This window comes from Tasmannia lanceolata, unplaced genomic scaffold (assembly GCF_043159265.1).
Source record: "Tasmannia lanceolata isolate RefF3 unplaced genomic scaffold, GAP_Taslan_0.1 ptg000006l, whole genome shotgun sequence".
Lineage (NCBI taxonomy): Eukaryota > Viridiplantae > Streptophyta > Magnoliopsida > Canellales > Winteraceae > Tasmannia > Tasmannia lanceolata.
Window position 1 is genome coordinate 23,780,909 of NW_027518683.1, and position 20,692 is coordinate 23,801,600.

Below are 20,692 nucleotides of genomic sequence, written 5' to 3' on the forward strand. Positions count from 1 at the left end.
GAACTCTTCGACTTGCTCTTGGTCATGTGACTTCCTCCATTCTTTGAACAACTTCAATGGTCCATGAGGTGTCACCAATGCCAGTTCATCTCCAAGCTTCTACTGGCACTTGCTAGGCATGCTTGTGGGATCTTCATCTTAAGCTCTTGACTTGAACATCTTCCAAGGACGATGTCTTCAATGTATGTGCAAGCTCCTTGGTGCATTTGCATCTTGATCCGCGAGCCATGTGTTGAGTTGAGTGAGTTGTGTAATGGCGATTGACATGTGAAATTCCTGTCTAAGGCACAACAATACAAACCAACACATTAGTCCATAAAGACTAATCAATTTGGGTTTGCTAACATCAAAATAAGAAGGTAAAGGTGAATGATTGAACTCATGTGAACCCTTGGGCTTACAATTTGTCATACAAATGATATGGTTCCCGTCTGAATGTTTTGGCGATCAACGATGATAGATTTGTTTATTTGATATTATATTTTAAGAATAATTATATATATTTGAATATTTGAAAGTGTAATTTTAATTAAGTCCTTCATTTTCATGTATTTGAAATTTAGTGGCAAATAACTTATATACTAATATTAGAGCTATTAAGGAGAAAAATGGTAGAGCTAATAAGTACCCCCACATAGGACAAAACAAATATTACAATATTCTAAAATTAGTGATGAATTTTTTCAGTCACTGCATATAGATGTCGTGAAGGACTTGTCCTTCACTAAAAAATTGAAAAACCAAATAATATAAGAAAAGTAGGTTTAGCGATGGACAAATTCATCACGATATCTTTTCTTAGCGACGGGTTTTCTATTTCGATAATTTATTTTTTGCCGCTGAAAATAAATATATTTATTTTTACTTACAAAATATGAGATCTGTTATGAAATAAGAAATCAGAGAAGAAGAAAATGTATTGTATTCATTGTATCTTTTGTGTGTACATGACATATACATTTATAGATATTGCAGAGATCTGTAATCCCTTGATTACGGGATTTCATAAAGGAGAATGGAAACCTATACATGTAATCTTCTATACAAGGTATGTGTGAAGAGGCAATAACCTATACAAGGCATATGTGGAATGGCAATAAGCTATACAGGGTATGTAAGAAAGCAACATGCTATACAAGACATGTGTGACCTGCACTTGCTGTTAACACCTCCCCCCCCCCCAAAACTCAAGATGCTTTTGAATGCATTTGAAGTTTGGAAACAAGAAAACGCAAATGGGGGGGATGAATGAGATTTGGTAAATAAATCAGCAATCTGATGTTCTAATGGTATAAATGGCAACGAAATCGTCTTCCATAACACATGATCGTGAATAAAATGACAGTCAACTTCAATATGTTTGGTGCGTTCATGGAAGACATCATTGTGAGCGATCTGAATAGCACTTTTGTTATCACAGAAGAGAGGAGTAAGATCAGAAATAGAAACACCCATGTCATGGGGAAGTCACCATAGCCAAATAACTTCTATAGTAGAATGTACAAGAGCAGGATATTCAGCTTCAGCACTGGAGCGAGTAACGAATCTTCAAGAAAGACACAAAATCCAGTTGTGGAATGTCGATCAGTAACATCACCGGCATAATCAGCGTCAGAGTATGCGCGAAGAGTAAGTGGTGACTTGGAAGAGTAAATGATCCATTGAAACATCGTGCCCTTGAGGTATCGTAAAATTTTGAGAACGTGTAGATACCCCATTTTGACCAGGCCCTAAACCCTCAATGTTTGAGTAAGACCCAACCAAATCAATCAACTAGGGTCCCAAATTTCACCCCAAGCTAGCTTAGGATCTCAACAAAATCCCTGCAAAATTTCGTCGAAATCCAAGCGCATTTGCATAGCGAACGATTCAAGCGAGGTCGTAGTGATGCGTCTAAGGGGGGTGAATTATCCTGGAACGGTACAGAGCCGATTTGGAATGGGACACGACTCAATCGCGCGCTTATCAGTCTTTTCGCACAAACCGCGCGCTCTATCAAAGTGTAGTGCTAATATCACCATCCCATTTTTTACTTATAAATAGCCATTAATTAGAGATTAATGAGGCTTTTCATTTTTTCTAAAAAATCAAAAATCGCAGAGGAGAAATCCCCCAAATTACGAAACCCTAGTCCACCGATTCTCATCTTCGATCATCTTCTCCGATCGTCTCTCTGGCAAATCCGGCCAATTTCCAGTCATTTTTCGGTCATTCCATGTAGATTTAATCTTTTGTACCTGTCTTCTTCATTTTTGTTTCCTTTTTGAGCTTTAAAACCATATTTTAGCTTTCTAACTCTTGATTCCAACCCAAACCCATATTTTCCGATCAAAGCTTCTCTTTCCCGATCTTCTTCTCCGATCTAGAACCCAAAGCCTAACCCATCGATCATCTTCTTCGGCGAATATCCATAGATTCTAGCTATAGATCCTTCACTTTCTTAAATTCCAGTGAGATTTGCTCATTTCTAGGCAAGATGCGATCATCTTCTCCGGCGACGATCACTTTTTCCGGCCATTTCTTATATAGATCCAAGTAGAGAGATCTCATTTTTTTCAGAGAGAGTGTGTGAGACCTTAGAGAGAGAAAGTAGATCTCGACCCTAACCCTCCGGCCTCCGATCATCTTCTCCGACCAAGTCCTTGCCGGATTCTGGTTAAATTCTGATCAATCTCTATTCACAACAAGCTTTTCTCCTTCTTCCTCTGCTAGATCTGTGTTCTTTTGATTTTAAAAAAAATATTCCTTCAAAATCCTAAATCCTCTGCAATTATTCTTCTCCGGTGAATCCACCGGCGAATTCAAGCTCCAGCTGACCTCCGATCAAGCTTTCCTTATAAAGATCTTGCTGTTTTAATTTTTTAATTTGTTTTTTTTTTAGCCCTAGAATCTCTAATCTCCTTTGGAAACCTTCATTTTCTCTGACCTAATCTCATCATTCGAATTCTTTTGCGATTACTGGCGAGATCTATTCCGATCTGTATATTTAGGAAGGAAATTAACTGAGAAGGAGGAAGGAGAAGCAGGAGAGATTAGTTCATTAAAATGAGTTGAGAAGAACATAGAAAGGTGTCTGTGAGAAAGACAAAGCAATGAGAAGAGAATTTTCATCTTCCCCGGTCACTTTTGCCGGAAATCGGAGAGAGGTGAGGAAAAGAAAAGAATTCAAAAAGAGCAACAATCATTTGATCATCCTCAATTTCAGTCATCTCTGCAATTTATAAGCAAATCCAATTTCTCTGTGAGTATTCTTAATCTAAGCAGTTTTATATATTATTTTCCTTTGATAAGTTGATATCAATTCTACCTAATTTGGTTAAGGGCATAAAAATCTTTTGTTTTGTATTTGGTCATAGCATTAGCTCTACTGGTCCAATTCGTCTTGGCTTTGATTAAATTCAACATGCATTTTATGGTGATAGTAGTCTGCTGGTATTGTTTCAACTTTGATAATCGTTATGATCCAATTTTGTTGACATCACTAAATTTGTTTGTATTCACTTTGTTTGACAAGTGAAAGCAACTCAACTCTTGCAAATGGTAAAGAATTGTTTTTTTATTCAATTTGTGAATGGCTGATATAATGAGTGTATAAGTTCAGGTTCTCCCTATTAAGGTTATTAGGAAATACTGCCCATTTCTTGTTGATTTTATTAAAAGTTTGGAGATTTATAATTGAGTTGAAATGGTTTGCTTGGGGATATATGTGATTATATAAGTAGTTGATTTTGATAAGGCTTTGAAAAAAAGAAAAAAAAACAGAGAGAGAAAAAAATGGATTTCTATTAAGGAGTGGTATTTGACATTCTTCTGGTTTTATTGTGAAGTCTTACAAAATGTTCTTGACATGCTATCAGACTTTTACATTGTGGTCATGCCTTTTCTTAAACCCCTGTATACTGATAACCCTTTGAATATTATCTGTTTCTGATGGGACCAAGCTCCTTTAGCAATTTGGATAAAAAATAATAATAAAAAGAGGTAGGTTTACAAATTTGTTATTGGGTGTAAAGAAAGGAGGTGTGTTTCAGTATTTGTCAGGCTTGTACTCATGGACTGAAGGGACTATGGTACAAAGTATTTGTTCAGTTTATTCTTTGGTCTTGTTCTCTTAGCTTGGTATTTTATTTTCTTTATGATGGTCATTCATTTAATAGGTTTGTAGAACCAAGTCTCAATTATTATTTGACCTTTGTGGAATATTTGCTTTGATCTAACTGTGAGATAAATGGGGAGGGTCCAGCTTGCTTTTGCTCTGGGGTTAGTTCTTCCATAAATCGTAGTTCCAGTTTCTTTTTTGAGTTTTCTGACTTTCTCAGTTTGTAATATGCAGGTATAGTTTGATCTTTGGTTCGGTTTTGGTTTTATTTTAAGGTCTTTGATGTGTACATCTAAGCAACACAAAAGCATTAGAGCCCATCCTTAGGGGGACTCACCATATCATGGTAATACCCTCTTTCTTCTTCTTCTTCCCTCTTTAGGTAGAGAATTGCTTAGACATTTAAACACTAGTAGCCCTTTCTTTGCAAAGGGCGATGAAGGCGCTAGCCCAAGCCCATCCTTAGGGGACTTGCTCAGTCCAAGTAGCACTCCCCTCTTTCATTTAAAAGACTTGCCCAGTCTTTTAGATGTACATTCCTTAAATCTTAGGTCCCCATTCATTGCAAGGGCAATGAAAGAGAGATCTAGAGCCCCTGTTTAGGGAGACAGGCTATGTCTCGTGCAGAGAAAATTATACCTTTTGAAGACAAGCTTTGTCTCATTAGCGAGTCATACATAGGAGACTATCCAAGTCTCAAATAGAACACCTCCTTTAGGTTAAAGACCGACTTGGTCTGTTAAAAACCATACCCTTCTTATCATTGCAAGGGCAATGGAGCTCATCTCTGTGTTTAGGAGACTTGCCTAGTCTCACTAGCACCCTTCTTATCTCCTCTTCTTTTAGGAGACTAGCCTAGTCTCGTTGGCACTCCCCTCTTAGGGTTGTGCACTAGGAGTCAGTCCTTTCGTATAGGAGTCAGTCCTTTAGCATATGATGTCTGTCCTTAGCTAGAAAGTCAATATTTCAGGAGTCTGTCCTATCATCATAGGGCTTCGGATTCTGTCCAACCTCTCATCAAATCATGTGATTTTTTTAATCCACTCTTGCAAGGTATAGGATGCTGTCCAACCCTTGCAGAGTCGTGATTCTGTCCAATTCCCCTGCAAAGCATAGGATGCTGTCCAACCTTTGCAGGATATCAGGAGTCTGTCCTACCCTTATAATGATAGGATTCCGTCCTCTTGTGTCAAAAATTCCAAAAACATAAAAAATCTGAAATTTCCAAAAAATCTCAAAAATCTTGAGTCAGCAAGAGTAGTTAGGAAGTCTGTTCCGAACTACGTTGGCTTGATCCCTTTCCACAGGGTACGTAGTGCAGCTTGAGATCTTTATCCCAGGTCCAGCCAAACCTTTACAAATAAACATTTCAAACCTTTCAAAAATATAAAACTTCTTCAAAATCTTTTCATAAAGATCTTCCCCTAGAGTTAGGAGTCTGTCCTAGATATTTGGGGTGTTTTAGAGTTAGGAGGTTGTCCTGTTTGTGTTGATATAGTGTGTCTTGTCGTGTGAGTGTCTCTAGAGTTAGGAGACCTCGAGTCATGGTCGGTTAGACATTTAGTCGAACCGATGGCTAAACTAGGAATCATATAGTCAGCCCATGGTTTTCCTTAGGATGCACAACTTAGTTACACATAGGATGTAGGGTCCACTTGAGCTTAAGGCTAATCAACTTGCATTAGTTAGGGCATATAGAGAGTCATAAAAATTACAATTCACTTGAATTTAAGCAATCATATAAAAAGCTTTAAAAATCAATCGAGTCTAGTGGATCGAGTCTAGGATAGCAGTTCTAGATGGTTAGGCATTGTAGTTTAGAATAGGTCATCGAACTACGTTGACTCCGATTCTTCCCGAGGCCGGGATACGTAGAGCAGCTGGGATGGACGGCCATCTTGGTCCGAGTCAAGTCTTGCATTAGAGTTTTAGGATTCATCTTGTCCAGTCATGTATCGAATTGAATTGTATTGTATGTTTTGCTGTGTTTTCTTACTTTCATGTACAGACCCTATACCTTTATCTGTAGCATGCATATGTTTGCACACCAGAACTTAGACACCAATTAGGTATGACACTCATAACCTAGTTATTCTCAGGTGACACTTCTTTCATTTCTTTTATGTCTGTTTATTAATCATCTCCGAGACATGCATGAGACGTCTTCTCAGAGATATTCGTTCCCATTTCCTATGACTTTCGCCCAAAACTCTTCAAAATCAATAAGTAAATGGCATACGAGACAAGGTGCTTGCACTTGGGCGGACGAGGTGCTCTTCGGACCTTTCAAATTCGTAATCAGGCACGAACCTTTCTTTTATAATCTCTAGTTATCCGTTGCAACAGAGCATAGTATGGGATCCAGGGCCCACTTACTTGGATGGCGACTCTTCTTTGTTTAAGGTACGCCTCGAATCTGGGCTAGTCCTCGAATCGAGAGGTATCTCACCTTACATCGCCACTCATGCTGTGAGAGGCACATTCTTTCGAGAGTTCCTTGGTAGAGCTTTCCATTCACGTGGATGATTCCAGAGAGACTATTCGTGAGGGCTCGTTCCCCGCCTCTCTCGGATCGGGGTCCACAGAACGGTAGCAAAATGAACAGAGCGAGGTGCGGCCATAAACTGACTAACAATTTGAACGGCATGACTGATATCAGGTCGGGTAATGGTGAGATAGTTGAGACTCCTGACCAACTGGCGATACATAGTAGGATTAGGAAGAAGGTTCCCATCAGAAGGTTGAAGCTTCACATTTAATTCAAGAGGAGTGTCTACTACCTTAGCATCAGTATTACCGGCTCGACTAATAATGTCAGATGCATACTTTTCTTGTGAAAGAAACTATCCAGTGGGCATGTAATCAACTTCTATCCCAAGAAAGTAACGAAGAGTACCGAGATCTTTCATCTCAAAGCATTTGTGCAAATGATTCTTAATGTCATTAATGCCGCCTAGATCATCACCAGTAATAACCATATCATCAACATATAAAAGTAGAATGGCGAGTCCACAAGTTGATCTTTGGATGAACATAGCAGAATCATATGCACTTTGAGAAAAACCATGGTGGAGAATGACAGTACGAAATTTCTCAAACCAGGAGCGAGGGGCTTTTTTGAGACCGTACAAGGCACGATGAAGTTTGCAAACTTGTCGAGACTTGTGTGAAAGACCAGGAGGAGGCTGCATGTATACTTCTTCATGAAGATCACCATTTATGAATGCATTCTTAACATCCATTTGATGCAGAGACCAGTGTCGAGCAGAGGCAACGGTAATAAGTGATCGTACAGTCGTCATACGAGCAATAGGGGCAAATGTCTCCTCGTAGTCGATTCCGTACTCTTGGGTGAACCCTTTAGCGACAAGGCGAGCTTTGTACCTTTCAATAAATCCATCTGATTTGGTTTTGATCTTATAAACCCATTTACACCCTACAACAAACTTTCCAGGAGGAAGATCTACAAGGTCCCAAGTATTAGTATTTTGTAAGGCTGTAAGCTCTTCTATCATAGCTTGCTGCCACTTTGGGTCAGAGGCTGCCTCTCAGTAAGATTGAGGCTCATGGAGAGACAAAATAGTAGATAAAGAATAATGATAATCCTTAAGTTCTGGAGGATGGTGTTCACGTTGCGGGTAGTGATGCGTATGAACAACATGTGATGGATCACTTGTAGAGGCAGCATCGTTGGTATTCGGCATAAACTGGTCAATGGCAGAATTAGGACCTATAGGATGATTCAGGAGAGTAAGGGAACTGTTAGGAGACTCACAAGAGGTGTCTGAAGGAACATCAGGAAAGGGGTCTACAGGTGGAAGAGATTCAGAGGATGGATTTGAGGAGAGGGAATAAAATGGTATTTTTTCCCAAAAGACAATATGCCGAGAAATTCTTAATTTCTTTGCTTCAGGATCATAACAACGATATTCTTTTTGTTGAATGACGTAGCCTAAAAACACATAAATGGCACTTCTTTTACTCAACTTATGTTGCTCTCGTTTAGGAAGAAGTACAAAACATGTGGATCCAAACACTCGAAGTTCAGAGTAGTCGGGAAGAGAGTGATAAAGACGTTCAAAAGGGGACACTCTAACAGTGATGGATGAGGGAATCCGATTAATGACATAGACTGAAGTTTGAGCATGTAAGCCCAATGGTTCCCACCTTGGCATTCCCATCTTCTTTTGATGATTCCAATACACAAGTGATTTTATATCACTAATGTGTTTGAATGTCTAAGTTGTAGATTAAAAATGCGCTAAGACAAGATTGCTTGGATTGAGGCCAAGAAACTCTCATTGGACCACATTAGGAAGGGCAAAGACATCGAAGATCCAAGACGCATGAAGACTTGAAGCATCGCAATTGAAGATCGAAGTCATTTTAGAATGTAACAATGCAATCCTAGGTTAGGTGTTTAGAGGCATAAATTAAGTTAATCTCACAAACCCTAAATGTTTAAGAGATTGTCCTTGTGGTGTTCCAACACTTTGGAACCCTCACAACAATCCCAACTTGGTATAGAGTTGGAAGCCCAAAAACAGAATTGAAAATCTGCTGCATATAGGCTTCTCTAAACTCCGAGAGAATTCTCGGAGCTCCGAGGAATTTTCTCGGAACTCTGAGAATTCTCTCGGAACTCCGAGACCATTATAACGAGAAGAAAAATATAGCCGTTGGGACATTGCTAGAATTACGACTATGCCCCTCAAACGGTCGGTCATATTTGGTTTTTATATATATATGGGCTTTCTAATCTTCCCAATCAATCAATCCTAACACTCTAAAATCCTATTGGAATATCCTAAGAGTGAATCAAGCTTGTTTATGCCTCTCATCCTCTAGATTTAGGATTTGGATCATAGGCTCAAAGTTGTACATCTTATTCAAAGTTTGTAAACCCTTGTGAGAGATATTTTGTTCTTTCTTTCTTTATCAAGAACATTGTATTCGGACGAGTGTTTGGAGAAGCGGAGCCCACTCTCCGTGGTGAAGATCACCACCAAGGTTAAAGGCGGTTGGAATTGTAATCGGCATCGATCGTTTTGAGGACCGAACCACTTTAAATCTCGGGTGTACTCTCTCTTGTCTCATGCTCTAAATTTGCATTACACTTAGGATTTAACTTGTGTGCTTAATTTTCATTCTTGATCTCTTAATCTTCAAAATTGGGTTAGAATGTTTCAAAAGGTTAAAACTTGTTAGGAACCTAATTTTACCTCCTCATAAGTTGCCGTTAGAGTAAGTACTCGGGACCACCCTTGGAATTTCACTTGGTATCAGAGCCTTGGCTCTTAAAAGATTTTCTTTTCTTAAAATCTTTGGTAAATTTTTTTTTAAATTTTAACAAGGGAAAGATCATAAGATCTTTGGCAACTTTCTAATTGTGAAATGGCAAACAAAAATGGAACCGGACTTCCGGAAGGCCATTCCACTACTAGACCTCCCTTCTTTAATGGGTCCAACTATGGACATTGGAAGACAAGGATGCGCATCTATCTTCTTTCGATAAATGTGGAGCTTTGGCATATTGTTGAAAATGGATACATTTTGCCTTCCAAGCCTTTGAATAATGGAATGCGGTAGAGAAAAGACATGCAAATTTAAATGGGGAGCATACCCATGATTTTAAGCCAAAGAACCACACCCGTACGGGTTGTGAGGCTATTAGAGTTGGTATTATTTAATCATTCTGCTGATAGTCTGTTGCATCTGACTGCAGCCACCTCGTGAATGAAGACAAAATGTGCTGAAAAGTGAGCCTCTGTGGCTGCTGTCAGATGAAACAGACCATCTGCGAAATGCCTTCTGGGATGGACGCTAGCAAATCCCACCAAAAAGAGGTTGTTTGAAACCTCAGATGCGAAAACTTCTCTAGATATCATACATAACAAACAATTAAACTAAAGGATCCATAATTCCATATATTGTAAACAATATAATAATGTGGTTTAAATGCATGCAAATAAAAAAAGAAAAAAAATGTAAATCTGGCTCTATGCATGCCCATATTCATTGATATGATGTGGAACCACAAATCTAACCAGTTGCAGAGGGTCCCACAATTATATATGGTCCTGGAATCTTGATCAATTAGGTTGTCTTTTGTGCCTACCAGGAAAAGCTAAACGTTGACCTTTGAGGTTCACCCACACAAATGTCAAATGGGGTGTATGTGTAACATTGGTCCAAGACTCCATCAACTCATGGAGACTACCCACATGCTATGTGGGACCACCCACAAAAACAATAGTCACAAAAGCATATTTTTGGGGGAATTGATATTTCCACCCCCCTTGCTTCCACAGTAGTGCTCTAGGAGTTCAGCCTCTTTCTGAATTCGTTAAAGGCTTTGCTCTTCAACTTGAGGTTTGAGGTTCAATCTCAGCTTACCAAGTAAAAAATAAATAGTACTCTATACACTATAAATTGTTTGTTTACTCTTTCTCTCCCTCTCTCTCTCTCAAGAAAATGATAATGAGAAAGAAAGTCAATAACCAGCTTTTTTTCCCAAACCAAAAAGATGAAGGTCAGATTATTCCTAAGTTGTTTGCTAGTCTTCAAATGCCACCGGATATTGAGGTAGACAAAATGGGCAAAGCTACTCGTTTTGTAATTAAATAATGAAGAATGATCAAGTTCCAGTAAAGATAATGAACAGAAGATGGCTAATTGGGGCCAACAATATCCTCCATGTTTGCTTTGATGGGCCCTTAGCTCTCTAGCCTGAGCTGGGATCATTTCATCTTAAAGTAAAATCCACCACATTATGTGTTATACAATACCACACACCTTTCATAATGTCAACATCCTTTAAAACGACTCAATAATGTCAACCTTCCATTATCATTGAGGTTGTAATTTTTATTCAGGTGGAGGTCTGCCTTAACCCCATCTTGCCTGCCAAATACAAGGAGAATAGACTTTTGTAAACTGATATACCCTGACCCATGTTTTTATAATGGCACTCATCTCTCTAATTTTCAATTTTGCCCATCTGTAGTTACATGTTATAGGATTTACAGTTCCCAAAACTATCATCAGTAGATCAGAAAAGTGCTGCAAAAAAAAGTCAAATTGTCACACCTGTGAATACAATAAACAACACTTCAATTGCTTGACCCATCACTCATTAATTGCTAGACCAATATCAACTGAAAATTCGGAAGCAATACATTTCCTTTGAAATTGGGACACATTCTTTAATGCTCTGTTTGGTTGCCGGGTTTTTTTTTGTTCCCGGGAGTTATGTGGGAGAAAAAAATACCCTGGGAGATAGGTGGGAAAAAAAAAGTCCTGGAAGTATCCTGGTAAAATAAAAATCCCATGTTTGGTTATGTGGGAGAAAAAAATACCCTGGGAGATATGGTGGGAGAAAAAAAAACCTTTGTTTGGTTGCTTGAACTGTTGGGTAGAAAAAAAATTCTTCTCAAGCTTATTTTTGGTTCCTGAGTTTATTTTTGTTCCTGGGGTTATCTTGGGATGGGATGAAAAGGCAATCATTACAAAAGTGGGATTAAAAAATTCACCCCACAAGTAATCATTACAAGAGTGGGATTAAAATAAACCTAGTGCTAAAAGGCAACCAAACATGGGATGGGACCAAAATTTAACTTACTCTCCCACAAAACTCCCAGGCACAAAAAATACCCAGCAACCAAACAGAGCATAAAGGTAACGTCCCAAAAAATCAAGTGGTAGCCAGGTGGAAACCCCATTCTAGAAATGCCATCAAACTCAATCTTGACTGTAACTCTCTTGATCACACAGAAAAGATAGGTATCAGAGGCATTTTTATGAACTGGTTGGGTGACATCATCTGCTCTTTTGCTGGCCCCTAGGCATAACTGATTATAAAGAAGCATGTGTTTGCACTATCCACTGTGGTTTGACTATATTCACTAGTCAGATGAAGGGAAGGTTGAAACTAGAAATAGTGTTTCGTGGGTTAAAGGGATGAGTCATAGTCCATTAAGAATAAGCAATCTCATTGTTGAGATCAAATGTCTATATTTGTATGGTAATTATTTTCTATAATGTTAGATTTGGATTTCCAAAATCTTATTTTTTTGTCAAAAGAAAGTGTTTGGAAAATATTTTCTAAGTGTGTTTTGGAAAAGGAAAATTTTTTCTTTGGAAAGATTTGCTTTTTGCAAGAGAAAGAGAATAGTGCAAAAGTAGTGAGAAAAAAATAGTCCCGTACCAACTCATAAGAAAAGAAAAATTGGGCTTATAAATCTTTACTATTTTCTCTTCTTTATTATGGTGCAAAACGGGTCTTGGCCTTAGGTTGAACCGCGGGACGGTGCAACGCACCGTTCGCACTAGCGCATGCGCGCGCGGGTAATGGTCTATAGGGCGCATAGTGGCGCTTTTTTAGGCGCACTTTGCATTTCACACGAATGGGCAATCTAGCGGTTCGGAGTTGGAAAGGTTTTTACACAAGCCAACGGTCACTCCAGGATTAATCTGATCCGTAGAGTCCCGATTAGACACGATCTAATGATCAGAACTCAAACCCGCTGAAAGGATGTCCAGAAAGAGCTCTATAAAATCAGTAGAAAAATCTTATTCTAAACAGAATTCGGATTTCTACTTTGGCATACCCACTAAACCCATTCCCCTTTCTCAGAAGAACTTATGAATGAAGTCCTGCGCCCACTCGAAGAGGAAGGTTATCTAATCTCTAATCTGAATCTCGATCGGTCAGAAGGTGTAGCCCTCAATGGAAGGGAGAAAACTATGCTGCGGATAAGTTATCAGCTGCAGCGGCTAGCTTATCAGTTGGGGGAGGCGCATTTACATTAAAAATAAAAAGCCTTAAATAAAAGCTTTTTGTAAAAAGCATTGTATTCGTCGTCCTTTGACCGCACCATATTCACCTCAACAACTCGACATGAAAAGTCAGAGGGACTGAAAGACTCATAAGGTTATAGTGCGGGATCAGTTCAATTTGAATAGTGAAATAATCTAATCTACTTCAAATAAAGACAAAAGGGAATCCACGGTGACAGAGAAAGATGAAGGAAAGAAAGCAAATAGCGTGGCACCCCGTAACAATGGAATTGAGCTTGGCCCTGTCTCAGCCTTAATAAGCAGTTGAATCCTCTGCATGGGCCCTGCCCTCACTGAGATGGGGGTGGGGGTGGGGGTGGGGAATATCCTTGAATGGTTCTTCGGACTCAATCACTAGCTTCTTCGACTGACTCGTAACCCTTGTTGTTGATGTAGCTCCACCTCTTGGTCTTCTAGTCGAAGCTTCGCCCACCTATTTAGAGTTCATCATTGTTGGGCGTTCAGGGGGTCAATTAGTTGACGGGTTATAGGTAGACCGATACTCCTCGGTGGATTTTTGGAGAATCACTTTGGGTGTACGTTCCACTTGAGGTCTTTCTTCTTCACTGTTTTAGAAGTTCTTTTCAAGTATTCTATTTTCTGCAGAAACAGAACACTTGGGTCTCAATTACTCGAAAAATTCAAAGGTGATTCAGGCTTCATTCCGTTCGGTGCAGAACGTCGTCAAGCAATCGGTTTGGAACCGGGCTTCATTGTATCTTGGAGGCGAGTTCGTGGTCCCCTATGCACACTACTGGTGGGGGCGAATATCATCTTAAGGAGAGCGTTTACACGCCTTGAAACATCTTCTTATCTTCTTCTCAACCAGTACAAAAGTTATTCTCCAACATATAATTCCTAGAAGTGCCGACAATTTGATTAGCCGTCTAACCAATTTGCGAGCTTCTAGAGAATCCCTTTATATGAGGCAATCTTTACCTCCGAAGTGCATTTTAGTAGTTGATTCTAGGTAAGTTTAGAATGAGAATCATAGTAGATTTAGGAAGCTGAGCTTTAGGGCCGGGTTTAATCATAGCCACCATATTAGATCAAAGGCTTATGTAAAGTCTTATTTTATTCTTGAAATCAAAGAAAATTTCCTTGTTTCTTCTTTAGAAAAAGTGCCGGTTTTAACATTTCTCCATGGATTCGAAGGTCTATTTGATCGGAGGTCGACAGTGACAGTGACTGACCCCGACTCGTTCTTCACGCTTCTGGCTATGCTACGTAAGCTTCTTTTGTTCATTTCAATTTACTACTTTAGTTTTGCTTTAAGATATCTCATTTTATTTAGAGAAACCATTCTGATCCCCCTCAAATTTCTAAATATATGATGTGAAAAGTTCCCAAGTTTAGATAACAGGGTTCAGAAAGCAAGAATCAAAAGATGGTATGTTGGAAAATCATTCCAAAATATACTTTACAGTTTGGTCAGCTCGAGATCAGTAGCTATTATCGTGAAAATTTACCCCTGCAGTAGGATTATTTTTATCATTTTGTTGAAAGCTCTCCGACCACCGTCGTGCACTTTCACATCATCCTGCACACATGGCGCAAGTTCAAGCCCATGTCATTTTAACTAGTAAAATGACATAAGCTAAAGTAAAAGCAGTGGTTTTTCTTTAAGCCTAGTAAAATTCCGAATAACCCCTAATTACCCAAGGTGGGACATAAGGGCATATAACCTTGCCTTTAACCCATCGTAGTACAAGAAAATATAACAATAAACACCCCTATGCCCTACTTATATAAGGAATGCACAATTGATTGATTGTATCTGGTAGATCTTCTAGACTCCTTTGGGAGGCTAACCCATTCCCAAAAGACTATTAGCAATGGTGTCAGCAAGTATGATTTGCCAAGTTGTCTGCAACTAGATTACCTTCCCTGCAAATATGAGTGACGGAAAATTTCATAGAAGATTATATTTTTCCTATTTCTTTTAATATATATTGAATGAGCCATCACATTTCATTTATATAAATAAACCACTGTTTGCGGCAAACCGGTATATTAAACCGCTTTTTAAAAGCCCACACAATTCATCAAGTTTTCTTAAAAATAGCCCGTTCGGGTTAGACCAGGTTGGACCGGCCGGTTTGGCCTGGTTTTTTCAACATTGGTTTGTTTCATATGCTAAAAACGAAAAAAATAAAAAATAAAAAATCAGATAAGACAAAATCGTACTGCATTCCTAGATTTATGGGTGTCAATACCAATTCTAATTCCTAAAATAAAATTAGATCAGAAAAGCCTTCAAGGGGTGGACAAAGAGCAGGAATATCACATTCATTGGCAGTTTTATAGTAAAAACCTGCTGGTTCAATTCAGCTTTCCACACATCATACAAGAAAATCAGTGTACTAAAAGTATAAAAAGCTAAAGAAAGTGGATACTCCCAAAACTTCAACATCTTGTACCTGATTCCAGACTCTAAGCAGTCTTCTTCACTGTAGCAGACTTGATAATTTCCACAAATTCTGCCTGATGATGGGAGAGGAGAAACTCAGCCAAAAAAAAAGAAGATAATAAACACAAGTTAAATAAGATGATAATAATACTGATTACCTTGAGAGAAGCTCCGCCGACAAGAAACCTGTCAACATCGGGCTGTGTTGCCAGTTCTTTACAGTTTCCTCCATTTACAGAACCTGAAATAGTTGTGTTAGCAGTGTTGGCAAAGCATTACATGAATAGAAAGAGTGGGGAGATTTTCTTCTAGTTTAGTTAGGTTTCCTCCAAGGATTGATAGCATTGGAACTGTAAGAAAGCAAAGCATTTTCTATAGAAATAAAGGTTACAAGTAACGGCCTCTTTGGATAACCTTAAAAATTATTTGCATAACCAATGTTTTAAAAACTGGACCAGCAATCAAACTGGAAAAGGACCCAATTCAGTCCAAATTGATCCGACCGGGGTTCAACCGTGATGCCTAGTATGTAAAGAAGAAAAGGTGAACCTGTGAAAGATAAGGTAAAGCCATGAAACTGTGTGTGAACCCGTGAAAGATAAGGTAAAGCCATGCAACTGCGTGCGTGCGTGTGGTGGGGGCTCCAAACTCCAATGGAAAGTGGGAAACATAGACCTAGACCTGCTACCTTATCTTCTCTCATGGTCGTCTAATTTCCGTTTAAAATGTTTTACTTATAGACTTGTAAGTCTAATGAAATTTTCATTACTGTTATTATAATCTTAACTACGTCTCTAATATAGCAAGTTGAAAGAAAATGAATCTAACTTTGCAAATGTTAGCATTGATTTGTAAGTAGTAATCTTTTTGGCTTCAAAATTATCTGTAGTTAACTTTAATTTTTTGTACATAAATGAACCCGGTTCACAAGGTTTTCACTTCATGTAAAAAAAACAGGGCGGATTGATTTGTTTTCTCTAAACTAAGGCAGCTTGATCAAACCGAATCGAAAAAGTTGCCAGTTCTGGTTGAACCAGGTTTAACAGGCTGGTTCAGTCCAATTTTTAAAACACTGCAAATAATTTATATAAAAATGTTTTTCAACTTAAATATTACTTTGTAATTATAAATAAAGATTGTAGTGGTTTTAGAAATGATATAATTAATGGCTTCCGAAGAGGTCTTACTTGTCCGTATGCAAATAAGATTAAATTGAAACACTAATTTCCGTCAAATTATCTTTTCACTTTCTACAAAGTCTCATCCAAGGTTGGCAGGGCGGGATTCGAAATCGGGATTCGATTCGGGAATTGAAAGCGGGATTCGAAGGTTCCGGGGATGGTTGGCAGCGGGATTCGATTTTTCGCCGGGGATTCGCCGGGGAGTCGCCGGAGAGTCGTCGGGGATTCGCCGGGGAGTCGTCGGAGAGCAATAAAAAATTAATAAAAGATAAAATTTAAGGAAAAATACCTGAAAATCATAATCTAAGCATTCAACTGTACACCATTAAACATAAGCATGATTCTCCAAATACTGAAATTATAACAGTTTTTCATTCAGGAGCCAGGAGGCTCAGGACTCCACCATTAAACAAAAAATTCAGTTTCCAAAAAGCGAAATATCAAAATTATTACAGAATTTCTCCAGTATTTTCAAATAAAAAGAAATAAAGTTAGGCTTTTCTCTTTCCCTTCGAATAAACATGATCAGCTCGTCCTCTTCCTTCTACATTTTCTGTAAAGGAAAAGTTTAAATAAATGAATTAATATTTATAAGACAAATATCTTCACTGGGAAATTGCAAGTGTTAAAGATTTTGTACCTCCTTTTGTACGTTCTCCACGCCCTAGGAAACTAGTAATACGACCTTGAGTATTGGATGGTCGTTCAATTTCAAGTTCCGAGCTACTGACCACTCTTGGAGTCTCAGATCCTGCAGCTTCGTTATTGTCATCTAAGTCATGAATAGTGAGTGAAGGACTTGAAGGTAATGACTGAGATGACGCACGAAATATAGAAGGTCTAAGGAAATCATCATCGAGATCCTGCCATCGCATATCCTCCATTCTGATAGAGGAGTCATCCATAAGTGGGAGCTCTGGGTTGATGTCCCATTTTCTATTTGGTCCTTCTTTGTATGCAGCCGCATTAAATCTAAATAATAGATTCGAAATTAAATAAATAATCTGACATAAATAATAAAAAACAATTATTGCATGCAAAAACGAAACAAACTTAAACCTGGATAGGAGTCGAAGATTTGAGTGGATGTACACAAGGGTATCAGCACGATGTGAATTTAGGCGATTATGCTTTACATTGTGAATGAAGCTATACGTGCTCCATACTCTCTCTGCAGAAGATGTGCTGATAGGCTGTGAGAGAATTTTGATGGCCACTGACTGTAACTCTGGTACATGACTTCCATGAAAGTTCCACCATTTGGTCACACACACATTGGGATCTTTCGCATCCTCCCTGGCAAATTTACTGAAAAACCTTTCAACCCTTCCTATGAAATCATATAACTGACGTCTAATTGTACCACTCATCTCATCATTAGGGGAGAGATCCGTAATGGCTTCATATACAGCATCCATGATTTCAGGGTCTTTATCTGAAAATAAAATTGAATAATCGATCAGTCGATAACATAAATGAAGATAAATACAATTACATTATGAAAATTCACAATATGAGAAACAATTACATACCTGGGGTGCTTCGTTACCACCGCGTGGTGCTGGAATATTGAGATATGCAGGGTCATAATATTTTGGAGTGAGTACATGAGCCAAGGCATGCATTCGAACATTCATCTTCACCCATCGTCCCACCACAATACCATGAATATGATTGTACATGTCAGGCACATCTTTCAAGTTATCTTTTATTTGTCCTAACATATTGTCCATGCCTTCATACACTTCTGATATTAGACAGCCTTCCTGGTCAGTGAACTTAATCATTTTATAGTCGGGCTTTGTAATTAATAATGCCAATTTTATGTTCGTCCAAAATTCATCAGAGACTACACAAGTAGTTGTCATCTCGCCCCTCTCTATCATCACTTTGTCGGTGCAAGCTTTCAACCAATCTTTCCAAGCATCTGTTAATACTGTTATCCGCAACGCCTCCCTTACATCAAGAAGTCTCTTAAGTGTAGTATAATGAGTTGCAAATCTAGTCTTCGCAACTTTCAGCAACTCAAACTTCGAATTGCTTCTAAATATAGCAAGAGCCTGCGAATGATTGGTAATATATTTGACGACATCCTTGCAGGAACGGTAAGTCTCTCCAATCCAACCTAGGTGTTTATGCTTGGTCAAGTCTTTGAATATCAGATTTAATGTGTGAACCATACAAGGAGACCAAAATATGTGGGGATAAACTTTATTAACCTTTGTCCCAGGAAGCTTGCAATTGGCTGCATTATCTGTCAGCACTTGCACAACATTAAAAGGCCCTACTTCTTCAATGGCATCCAACAAAAACTTTGCAATGTTTTTCCCTGATTTCTCCACGGCAGAGAAGTCGTGTGCATAGAGAAACATTGAACCGAACATATTCGATGCCAGTACATTAATCAGGGCTTTGTTCTTCACGTTTGTCCATCCATCAGAGACAATAGAAAGCCCATGTTCAGGCCATTTTTCTCTCAGAACACCTAGATCTTTTATTACATTCTCTTTCTCATGGTCCAATAAAGTTGTTCTTGCTTTCTCATAAGAAGGCAACTTGTATCCAGGCACAAAATTGGCGGCAGTTATCATCTCTTGAAAATATGGAGATCGGATGACGTTAAAGGGAATCCCATTGGCGGCCAAAAATCGCAGCACTTTATGATCAACATCGTCTCTATCCTTTGCTCTAAAAGACTTGCCAATTGGTGATTCACCAACCTTACTTGAAGAAGTCGCGTCGGAGCTGGAAGACTTGCCAAGCATGTCTAACCGTGATTTCTTCAGTGGCAGTCTCCCAGGTAAATTCTCTGCTCTTTGGACTTGGCTTCTGATGTGCTCTTGTAATTGTTTGTCTTTTGCAACTGCACTGCAATATGCTATTCCTTGACCTTGACCTCTTGGTGCTTTCACAAGGTGTGCGTGAACCCTTGTATAAGTTCCAGTGTAAAACTTCTTACAGTGCTTACATTTCCACTTTTTGGTTCCCCCATGTCCTTCGCCAGCTTTCTTTCCTTTGACTACGTGTGACCATAAAACTGTCGCTGACCTTACGTTCGGACCCAACACTATGTCCTCATCATAATCTTCTTCCACATATTCTTCATCACGGTTGTATTCTAGGTCCCCTTCAAAAACTATGTCATCATCACCTACACCTTGGCCTTGAAATTCTTGGTTGACAGTCTCGTCCACCATCTTTCCTCAATTGCCTCTGACAAAATCAAATTGTAAAATATGTGAATAAGTATGATAGATATTTTCTACTGTGAGTGTCTTACATGCATGCATGCAAGGGTATGCAGGGGTTGGGTTTCCGTGGGAATTCCTGAGGGTATTCACTTTTTTGCAGGGGTAGGGTCAGAGTTGGGTTTCCCGTGGCGCAGTGTCGAATCCATTGGATTTATATCCAACAGACCGTCTTACGTGGGAATTCCCGAGGGTATTCACTATTTTGCAGGCGTAGGTCAGGGTTGGGTTTCCCGTGGCGCAGTGTCGAATCCATTGGATTTATATCCACCAAACCGTCTTACGTGGGAATTCCCGAGGGTATTCACTATTTTGCAAGGGTAGGGTCAGGGTTGGGTTTCCCGTGGCGCAGTGTCGAATCCATTGGATTTATATCCAACAGACCGTCTTACGTGGGAATTCCCGAGGGTATTCACTATTTTGCAGGGGTAGGTCATGGTTGGGTTTCCCATGGCGCAGTGTCGAATCCATTTGAGAATACAAAATAGTAATCAACTAATTAACTATTACATAGATCTGATACCCGTTCAGCAAAATACATCATCAAAATACAAATAAATCACCCCCTTGCACCGCTCCTAGAAGTACCACTTGCCTCACCACTTGCCTCACCAGTCCCATACCATTCCCAAAAATAGTTGTTCACCTCTCCAGGGGTGGGGTTGTTCTGAACGACAACGATGGTTCGCCTATTCCAGTCTCTATCAATCGCATTTACCGTCCTCATCTTCAACGATTGAGGGCGAATGGAGTCCGGTACCGAAACATCCATCATCGCTATGTGATGTTGGGCTCCAAAGTATTGTCGGAGGATCCGCAGAGGCAAGTAAAAAGAAGTGCTCTGGAAACCCATTATCCGAACGCAGTTCTGACCAGAAGTCTCGAGGACTGCAGAGGAAATGGGAGCCTATGGGAG